The sequence below is a fragment of the Physeter macrocephalus genome, chromosome 15 (genome assembly GCF_002837175.3).
Source record: "Physeter macrocephalus isolate SW-GA chromosome 15, ASM283717v5, whole genome shotgun sequence".
Taxonomy (NCBI): Eukaryota; Metazoa; Chordata; class Mammalia; order Artiodactyla; family Physeteridae; genus Physeter; species Physeter macrocephalus.
Window position 1 is genome coordinate 15,992,853 of NC_041228.1, and position 10,688 is coordinate 16,003,540.

Sequence of the window (10,688 nt, forward strand, 5' to 3'; positions counted from 1 at the left end):
TTTTTTTGCGGTACGCGGGCCTCTCACCGTTGTGGCCTCTCCCGTCGCGGAGCACAGGCTCCGGACGCGCAGGCTCAGCGGCCATGGCTCACGGGCCCAGCCGCTCCGCGGCACGCGGGATCCTCCCGGACCGGGGCGCGAACCCGCGTCCCCTGTATCGGCAGGCGGACTCCCAACCACTGCGCCACCAGGGAAGCCCCCATTTGTGGCATTTTGATTTTTTTCCTTTAAACAGGGATTAGCTAATATATCCGATTTACCCCAGAACGTTGGCCTCCAAATTTTCCCCTTAAAAGCTGTTAACTTCAAGTGGATCCTTAGTTGACACCAAACCTGGCGGGAAGGTACCCGTGCACATGAGAACAATCACAAAGCGGAGTGTTTAAACAGCAACGATATTCCCACAGATCGCGGATCCAGTCATTGTCGGTGACACATTTCAATCTTACTTGTAGATTTCCCCCCTTTGGCCTTAAAAGAAGATGTGTATACAGCTTTATACAACTTTCCCTTTAAACTTAAACCGTTATGTCAGTCCCATTCAAGCACTTGACGGCTCCATTAATCTATTTTTACCATAAAACATGCCATTTTACGAGATATTTATTCCACTTGGTTGTCATCCAAATGCTTTTTGACATTACTGCCCCGGGACTCAGGTTCTTTAACTAACTGCCCTCATAAATAGAAAATCCCCTTTTGACGGAAACCTTGAAGAGCTCTCTGAACCTCACTCTCTTCACTTCAACAGGCATTAATTTCTGCTCTACATAAAGGAGTGAGAGTGTGTGCGTGAGTGTGTGTGTGTGTGTGTGTGTGTGTGTGTGTGTTTTAGGAGGGTAACTGTGCTACATAAAGGAGTGAGAGTGTGTGCGTGAGTGTGTGTGTGTGTGTGTGTGTGTGTGTGTGTTTTAAGAGGGTAACTGTGGGAGGTCCGAGCGACCCAAGGGATGAAGGGGAGGGATGCCTGCTCCCCAAATCCTGCCCAACTGGGCCTGCCTCAGACTTGGGGAGCTGCTAACTGGGAGACAGAAGGCGATCATCAGGGAGCAGCTAGGGCAGAACTCTAGGGCCTGAAGAGACTTAGTGATCCCTGGGGCCCAAGCTGGGCAGCGACACTTTCAAAGGGGAGGGGTCCAGGGAAAGTCATTCTTTCCTCACCTTCCTCCTCCCCCACCTCCCAGACAAACAAAAGGCCATCGCAGCAATAGCTGAAGGCTCAGACCCCACTGGCTTCGAAGCCGATCCATCAGGTGGAAGCCTGAGCAAATCACAACTTGGCTTCCCCTGCAAGTTTTCTCCGCAGCCTAGCACACCACCCTCCTCCTCCCGGTCCTCCGCCGCCGCCTCCCGAGCTCCGCACAGCGACGAGGCCGAGGGGACCTCGTGCTGTGATGCTCACTGGCTTCCAACTTCCCGCTCGTCTTCCAGCCTCCTGCAAAGCGGCTGGGAAAGGGGCAAGTTTGCAAAGGCGAAGATACCAAGTCCTGGGGACGCCACAAAGGAGCCGCAACACCAACAAAGATGAACCTCTCGTGGGGCAGACGAAAAGCGCCAGCTGCCGTGCCGGGGGGCGATCGTGGGCTGGGGCGGGCAGAGGCGGGCAGCCGGGCCCGGGGGTCCCCAGGGTCCCCCGCCGCCCCTCCCCACGCGGGTTCCCCGGCACCTGAGCGGGGCGTGGGGACAGCGCCGCACTCCGGCCCGGCCCCCGGCAGGTAGCTCGGGCGGCCGCCCGCCCGCGCCGCGCGCCTGCTGCCTGCAGCCACCAGGAGCGCGGAGAGGAGAGGCAGCCTCAACCCACGGCGTCATGCTTCCTGCCACCACATTACGGCGAATCGTCACCGGGAGAGGGGAGAAGAGGGGAGAGCGGGGGAGGGAGGGGAGCACACACACGCAGCCCCCCGCCTGCCAGACCCCGCGGAGCCGGGGCCACGTCCCGGTGGAGTCCCCGCGGGACCGGCCCCGTTCGCACAAAGCGCCGCAGTTTGGCCAAGAAGGGAGGGAGCCGGCCACGAAATAAATAAATAAAAACAGAGTCGGGTCTACGTAACGCCCTGTCGAAAGCGGACGCCATATTTTTTTGTGGCTTATGTCGACATAGGGAAACGTAGACATGTTTTTCCTCCTCCTCCTCCTCCTCGGTCTGCCTCCCATTGATCCAAACTTGTAATCAAAACTCTTTAAAAAAAATCTCCCCCACCTCTGGATCCTCTGATCTCCTCCCACCCGCAAAAAGAGCCTGCACCCTCCCTCCCGCCCCCCCCCCTTCCACTCGCAAACCCGGCCACCCTCCCTCCCGCCCCCCCCCCTTCCAATCGCAAACCCGGCCAAGTCCCATTAACAACACATTTTCGGGAGCCGCGGCGGCGGCGGCGGCTGCGGCAGCGGTGGGAAAGTTGGGCTGGAGTGGCCGGTGCCCGGCGTGCGGGGCTTGGGGCCGGCGGCGCCGGGCGGGGGGTGCTCCGCGCCGGGGCGAAGTTTCTTACCTGCGCCGGGGCTGGGAACGCGGAGACCCGGGCTGGGAACGCGGAGACGCGGCGCGGGCGTTCCAAAATGGAACTCTGCTGGCTCCCCCCACCTACTCCCCACTCCCCACCGGGCGCCCGGCTCGGGCTCCGTGGGAAAGAGGGGGAAAGCCAGCCTGCCAGACAGACAGACAGGAGAAGCCCCCGTTCGGAGAACAGTGGCCAAAATTTTTAGAAAGAAAGAAAAAAAAAAAAAAAAAAGAAGGAAAAAAAAAGGGGAAAAAAATGTCTCGATCAGTGGGGAATCTACGCCAAAACCCACATGATCTGTAACGTCAGCATGCGTATTTGCATACGATACCACCACCCGAGCTGCCACCCGGGCTCGGGTTCCGCAGAAAGTTACAAAGTGAAATTCAGCCCCCTCCGGAGACGCCGGCGAAATGTCATTTTCAGGCGGGAGTCGGGTGGGGGGGGGGGAGCTAGCCCTAAAGGCGCTGGTTACTAGCCAAGGCTGGGGGGAGGGCAGTAAATTAACTTAAAAGTCTGAGCCCAGTAACGGACTCGGTGGAATTTCTGCGAGGGGAGGAGGGGGAGGCGCGAGCGAGATCATTGAATATTAAGCAGGACCCGGCGCGGCGGCCGCGGCCGAACCCTCCCGGTGCAATACCCATTTTCTTTATGAAAAGTTCAAGGTGTCACTGATGAGCTCAACAAACTGTTGATCTTGACCACGTGGAGCGGCGGACGGAGGGACCGCGGGGCTCGGCTGCTCGCCCTGAGCCACGGCACCCGGGATCCCGCGTTCCTGCCGCACCAAGGGGCAGCGCGAGGGTGGGGCTGCCGCGCGCCCCCGGCTCTGCCTGCTCTTTCTCCCGCCTTCGGACTCAAAGAAATAATAATAACTTAAAAAAAAATTTTTTTTAAAGCGAGACACATTTAACTCCTGGAATAGTAATGAGAGGGCTTGGGGTAGGGAGGGTAAGAAAGAGCCCCCCACTTATATAACGAGTCGAAATTAGATGACTTTTGCTGGAGAGATTCTGAGATTCCCGCTTGCGCCAGGTCTGAGGTTGGTTCAACATCCTCAAACTTTTCCCCTAAGAGCCAATAAACAAGCAGACGCCCCGGGAGCTGACTTCAACTCTTGTCGGGCCAGCTTTCGCCGGGATTCTCAGACTTCGAGAAATGCACACCCCTGCGGCGCTCGCAGGGATGTCCCTCGGAAGCGAGGCGGGTCTCTTTCGGAACTGGGACTCCGGCGTGCCTGGCGGGAGGGCATCCCTAACCGCCGCCGCCGCCCCCCGGATCCCCTCCGGCGCCTGAGAGCAGAGGCGAGTCAGGATCTCGCTGCTCTTCGCCTGCGGCCTCTGCAACCGTGAGCTTGCGTTTTGGGCGCGGCGTTCCTGCAACAGCGCTCAGCTACGGAGCTCTAAGGGATCTGGGATTCAGGGGGACGCTTTGGAATCTCACGGAGACCAACCTGTCTGCGCCGCCCGCTCCTGCCCGGATGGACCAGTTTCTCCTCCGTGGGCATCTCGGCGCGTTAGCATCTCCCAGGTGTGAGCTGAGCGCGAGCGCGCGCGAGCCAAGCGGGAGCGAGGGGATACTGTCTGGGGTCCACTTTTGACGTCGGAGCGCAGCGAGGAGACAAAGGGAGCCTGGGGCTGGGAGGCTCAGCGGAGTCCCCGCCTGCCCTGAAGACGAGCGGGAGCGGAGTGTCGGGGCTTCCCGGCCGGCCTTTGCTCCGGGGAATTAGAACGAACTCTAGCGGCAGCTTGCGACTCGGCTCTGGGCGCGAGGGCAGCAACAGGTGGCCGTGTACGGCCGAGTGGCTGGAGGCGAGGACAGGGACTGGGGTGAAAACGGCTGGCTCTGGGGCTGACTGCGAGGCCAACGCACCTGGAGACCTTTCGGCATTTTCCTTTCCCAGGATGAGGAGAAGGAAGTAGCTACAAAGTTTTTCTGGGGTCTCTCCTAGGGCTCCAATTTCTCTAACAGAACCCCTTCTTTGGGTCCCCAGACATTTCTGCAGTAAAAATAAAAATAGCTTATATGCAAAACTTTCTTACTGCCTTGCACCTGTTTGTTGCGTTATTGCCGAGGTAGGGTTTGTTTGTTAGTTAACGGTGCATAAAACTAGGTCCTGGCCTTGGAGTGGGGGGGGGGGGGGTCTCTCGCGAGGTGCTCTCCTACCTGAGAGACGAACTTGCCCTGGCCGGCCCTTAAAGGAGTCTGTTAAAAACTTCCTGTATGACTTTGATCCAACGAGTGCCACATCTTTCTCAAACTCATGTGATACCTACCGTCTGAAATCCTAATCTACTTGCCATCAATATCGGAGTTTAGGGATGCCGATTTTTTGCTCTTCCCTCGTGTGTCTGAAAAGTGACAGAAAAAGACCCCTCCCCCCGCAACTCTAATATTTTCATATCGCTTACTCCTGACTCTTCCAGGTCGTGCCACCGTTTCCCCACCTTCCCTTGAAAATAACTACGGTTCTTAGTTTGTTTCCATGGAAATTACTGAAGCCTTGAGGAAGCTATTCCCGTTTTGAGGCGGCACCTCCTTTTGCTGGTCAACCACTTAGGAGGGGTTCTGTAAGCCACGTTTCCTCCGCCTCCAGCTCAGTACCACACCTTCTTCTGGCTGGGCCGGTGAGTAATAGGATGGAAGGGTCAGCGTTGAGCCAAGCAGGGTAAACCCTCTGGACTGTCCACTGAGTTCTCATGTCTTCAGGACACTTGGATCTCAAGTGGGGGGCCTTTGATGACTGCAGTATCTTTAAATTGTTCTAAGTTTAGCATGGGCTGAACGTTCACTATATAAACAAACAGGAGGGGATAAAACAAGGGTGACTTTTGCATCAAGTGCTATGATTTCAGTTTGCTTTATGTATAGGTGGAGTAGGCAGACCCTTATCTGATATGATCCAGGAGATTTGGAACCAATAATTATAGGGATAATGTTTATTGAGTGCTTTGTATGCATACATCAGTAGCTACTTAATCTTTTTTTTTTTTTTTTACTAAAGTATAGTTGACTTACAACATTGTGTTAGTCTCAGGGGTACAGTACTTAATCTTTACAACAACCCTAACAGGCAACGATTCTCCAAGTGTTTTGTCTTAGGTCCCTTTAGACTCTTAAAATTATTGAGGACCCCGAGTAGCTTTTGTTTACATGAGTTACATACATCTTGATATTTACCATGTTAGAAATTGAACTGAAAAAATAAAATGAAAGCACAGGAATTTACAAACACACTTTCCGTTAGCCATGGGAGCAATGATACTATGACATGTCACGTAGCCTCTGGAAAACTACTGTATACTTGAGAAAAAATAAGAGTGAAAAGGGCAAGTAACGTTTTAGCCCTATCACCAAAATAAATTTTACCTTGAAGACCCCTGGAAGGGTCTTGGGGGCCTCCAGGATCCCTGGATAATATTTTGAGAAACACTGTTATGGTAAGTTATTGTTATGTGCATTTTACAGGTGAGGAGGCCAAGTCTCTTAGAAATGTAGTAAGTTGCCCAGGGCAATGCAGGGAGCAAGGATTTAAACTGGGTTCTTTAGAGGCTAGAGCCAGAGTTCTTAATGATTGTACAATTCTGCCTTTTATTAACAACCCAAGCTCCACCCTCAGCCTAGAACAGCCTCTAGGGCTTCCCAAGACTACTTTTTATTAACAGCAATTACCTTTTGGAGCCTTTATTATCTGCCGGCCCGTCTTACCCATTATCTTGTCAAATGCTTACAACCACCTTTCCTGCAGGTATTGTTTCTCCCACTTTACAGATGACAAAACTGCAGTTCAGAGAGGTTAAGAAGCTCTTCAAAGAAGCTCTTCAACTTCTTCAAAGTTGCTCAGCCAATAAGTAGAAGAATATGGATTGAAATCTTTGTCTGGTGGCTTCAAAACCAAGGAAAGACAGGAGTCTATCACAGTGATTTGTAGGGGCCTAGCGGGGAGGAAACAGCTTCTGTTCGTGATTTGGTGAGAACTAGGCCTGGCTAAAAGTCTTGAAAATTTAGAAGTGTCAGGGGGAGAAGAAATAAAAAGCATCATTGCCCTGATGGGGCCCCTAATCTAATGACAGCACATCCACACTGGCGTGTAAACTCAAAAGAGACGTAGGGGAGCAGCAAAGATTTGGAATTGAGATGGGAATTGTGGGGTCATTACACCCAGCTATCTGATCCCTGCGTGCACATGCTAGATAAGTATTTTTCTAAATGAATGAAAAAAGAAAACACAAAACACAGAGAAGCAAGCAAGGAAAAGAAAGCATCAGCAGTCCAACCAGGTACTGCTTATAATTTTGGTATGGATCTTTCCACATGTTACATTTATCTACTTTTTCCTCTATAAGACTCTTAAGAGAAATGAAAACGATTACATATCAATTTACCAACTGTAGCATGGAATGGCCACTACTGACATGTCTTACAACAAAGTGAGACAGAGGATGACCTTTCAGAACATTCAGAGTGCTTTACTCAATACCTGCAAGTGAAAGGAAGAAAGGAAGTGTGCTAGACAGAGGCTGTCTCCTTCCATGTCTGCATCCCCCCCCTCACCCCCCGCCATGGCTTGAGAATAAAATGTCTCATGCCCTGAGATCAATCCCATGGCACCGGTAGCATCGGAGCTGGGACTTGATGTTTTCAAATTTACAGCAGGAGCTTGGCTTGGCAGTGACTTGATCCTGCTTGGAGAGTAGAGCTAAACATTTACCAAATGGGGAAAACTCAGAACTTATTATTTGTTTGATTTTACAGTCTGGTTTAGTCCTTGTATCATCTCTGTAAGGAAAGCAGAACTGGTACTGTTGTTCCCATTTTACAGAGACGGTTACCGAGGCTTATAAAGGTCACAGTCATTAGTTCAAGTTCACAACCTAAACTCTGAACCACCATATAAATCCGTCTTGTAACTGCAAGACCAATGCTATTTCTATGCCCCTTCTGCATCATTTGCTATTTTATCAAAAGGGGTCTAAACGTGGCTCCTATCAGATGTTGTCTCTCCTTTCTTGCAGAACTTTAGAAGAGAATTATCACTCAACAAGGTCTTTTTATCATATGCCATTTTATATGTACTCATGCATTTATTTGGTTGTCTCCCCACTAGAAAGTAAAGTTCCTGCAGCCAGGTACTTTGTTTCGTTCATTGCTGCTGTATCCCTATGTTTAAACCAACATGGCGTATCATAGGTGCACCACAAATGATTGCTGAATGAATGAATGAATGAAGTGCACTTCTTTTCAGGGTTTATCCAGTTCTAGGGAGTCGATGCTTTTTAAGAGCATACACATCTTCTGTTTACCTCAAATGACCTTAGCTAAGAACATCAGTGCCCGGGGTCAAGTCTTCAGTTTCTATGACGCATAGGATTTGTGTCCGGTGAGACACTGTGGGTGGTTAGTCCTCATCTGGATTCCTAGCATGAGAAACGTTAGCAATGGAAAACCTTACGTCAAATTTTTTGAACCATCCAAGATTACTTCCTTATGATAAATTCCTTGATAACTAATCACTGGGTTGAAATATACACATAATTCTAGAGTGGAAACCCTTTGCAGTAAGTGAAAGCTTCAGGAGGCATGGTACGTGGTCTCGCAAGATGGCTGCAGTCAATCCTTTCCCTCACTGTATGAAAGAGACTTCGCCATTAAGAGGTGGCCTTTATCTCCCCTCCCCTTGAATCTGAACTAGTCCTGTGATTGCTTTGATGCTATGAAAGTGATATCCTGAGACATGTGAGCCCAGGCCTTAAGAGACTGGCATTTTCTGCTTCCTTCCTCTTGGAATTCTGCTGCCATGTTGTGAGAAGCCCAAGCTTCTTGGGGAGGCCACATGGAGGAAAATCAAGATGCTGCAGACAACAGCCCCAGCTGATTTCTGGCTGACTCCCAGTCAGACTTTAGCCGTGTGAGTGAGCCATCTTGGGTGCTCCAAACTAATTCACCTCCCAGTTGACTGCAGCCCCGGGTGACATCACATAGAGCAGAAGAGCCAGTCAGTTTAACCCAGTCCAGCCCCAGAGTCATGAGCGATGGTAATAAAAGAATAGTTGTTCAACACCAACAAGTTTTAGGGTAGTTTATTACACAGCAATAGATGACTGAAGTGGGAGGTATTTTCCTTGTGTTTTCATTTGCACATATATCTGAATATTCCAGATGAACTTCCCATTGATCTCTGTGGGATGTAGCATTCTGAGATCATAGAGAAAGCCAGACAAGGGTGGAGGGACGGGTCCATGATGCCTGGGCTGGCCACTCCTCTGAGTCAAATGCTTTTCCTGATATCAGTTGTTTTTCACAAAACAGCTGAATTTGGCCTAAGGACACCACGCCCCCCGCACGCACACACATGTACAGGTCCCAGATCCTAAGCAGATGAATACTCTTATGTAATATTTACCAAGCACACTCAGTAGGTGCTAGAGTTAAGTTCTTGTTTAGTGTTGCCAAAAACTGAGGTTTCCATTCTTCAGAGATATGCACTGTGGTGGGAACTCCAAATGCCTACCATGCACAAGGCCACCTAGAAGATGCTTCTTACACTTGGTTTCACTTAATCCTCACAACCTTCTAAGTAGGTGTATCATTTCCTTAATTTGTGGCGGAAAACTAAGACCCAGAGAGGAGTCGAACTTGAACCCAAGTTTGACTGACTGCAAATCCTGCCTGCTTCTTATTACACCTTTGTGTCCCAAATTAACTCACTTGCAAACCACCTTCCCAATTTTTGCCCCAGAGGCATATGTACCACCTGTAATATATTTATTTAACATTTCAATTTACACTGATTTGCATTCAAAACTTAAATGTATGTACTTAATAATGATAATCTTTTTATCACAATGGAAAAAGAAAAACCAATACTGATTGTAACAAATGAAAGGTAGCAGTAAAAATAATCCACAGAAAGAAACAGTGCTATTAAGCTAGCTAGATACTTTCATTTTCAGAAGGTGGAGCCAGAGGGTAAAGATGTTAGAAAGGTGTTAATGACAGGCTAACACCAAACTGATAACTTTTTCTTGAGCTAATTAAAAGGATAGAAAGAGAATTGCAAAGGAATGACTTTCTTTCCCAGTCAGGGTTATTTAATGCTGCATCCATGCATCGTTTAAAACCTGTCCTCTAAGATTCAGCATCAGTGGATAACTTGTCATTCTCTAAATATGCTGTGGTCTTTTCTATCTTTGTAAATGGTGCGCCCTCTACATGGAATGCCTTCCCTCCTCTGTGCTTCAAGACTCGATCAAATGTCACTCCCTTTGGGAAGCTTTCCTGCACTCTTCCCGAAAGAGTTAATGCCTCCTCGGAATTCCTACAGAATATTGCACTTTCTTTGAATTAGCAATTACTGCCCTGTAGTTGAATCACTTCTTTGTATTTGCTACATTCACTTGACTGTAATCCCTTGAGGATAGGTATTTTACCAGTCATCTCTGTGTCCTCCTCTCTTGCCTAACATGGAACATGGGCTAGTAGAATTCTGATGGCCCTCAAGATTCCCAGCCCCTGCTTATTCAAATGAGCACTAACCAAGGTACTGCTGTGAAAGAATTTTGCAGACATAATTATAGTCTCAAGTCAGTTGGCCTTAAAATCTGGAAATTATGAAGATTTCTGGATAGGCTTGATCTAATCTTATGAGCTCTGTAAAAGCAGATTTTTGTTGAGGAAGTCAGAGACGTTCACAGTGTGAGAAAGATTTTACGCGAGGATGATTCTCTGTTGCTGAGGTGGAGAGGACATGTGGCAAGGACCTAAGAGCCACCTCTAGAAGTTGAGATCAGTCCCTGGCTGACAGTTAAGACAATGGGGACCTCAGTCCTGCAACCACAAGGAAGTGAATTCTGCTGATAACCACTGAGCTTGGTAGGCCCGGTATATAGTTTATCTTGGTATATGTTCTGTGGACACTTGAAAAGAATGTGTATTCCTCTGTTATTGTGCAGAGCGTTCTGTAAATGTCTATTAGATCTTGTTGGTTGAGTTTTATACCCTTGCTAATTCTTGTCTAGTTGTTCTATCAGTTGAGAGAAGGCTATTGAAATTTCCAAGTGTACTTGTGAATTTGTCTGGTTCTTCTTTCCATTCTATCAGTTTTTGCTTTACAGATTTTGTAGTTCCTTTTTTGGTACATACATGATTAACCTGTTAGGGGTTCGCTCAGCTTCTTAAATCTGTAGTTCTATG

At 49.2% G+C, this 10,688-nt stretch overlaps 1 protein-coding gene across 10 annotated transcripts in view; it reads right to left on the minus strand.

The window, feature by feature from the left end:
- Positions 1-4,490, minus strand: part of ZHX2 (zinc fingers and homeoboxes 2) — a 182,777-nt gene extending 178,287 nt beyond the window's left edge. For 7 of the 10 annotated variants that reach the window (XM_028500434.2, XM_055091021.1, XM_024129425.3 and 4 more), the window contains exon 1: positions 2,487-2,694. The gene's annotated coding sequence lies outside the window, so the exon portion shown is untranslated. Of the gene's footprint in view, positions 1-2,486; positions 2,695-3,948 lie in introns of those variants that run through there. The other 3 variants (XM_028500436.2, XM_028500435.2, XM_028500427.2) reach the window with 1 other exon arrangement.
- Positions 4,491-10,688: the final 6,198 nt, after the last annotated feature.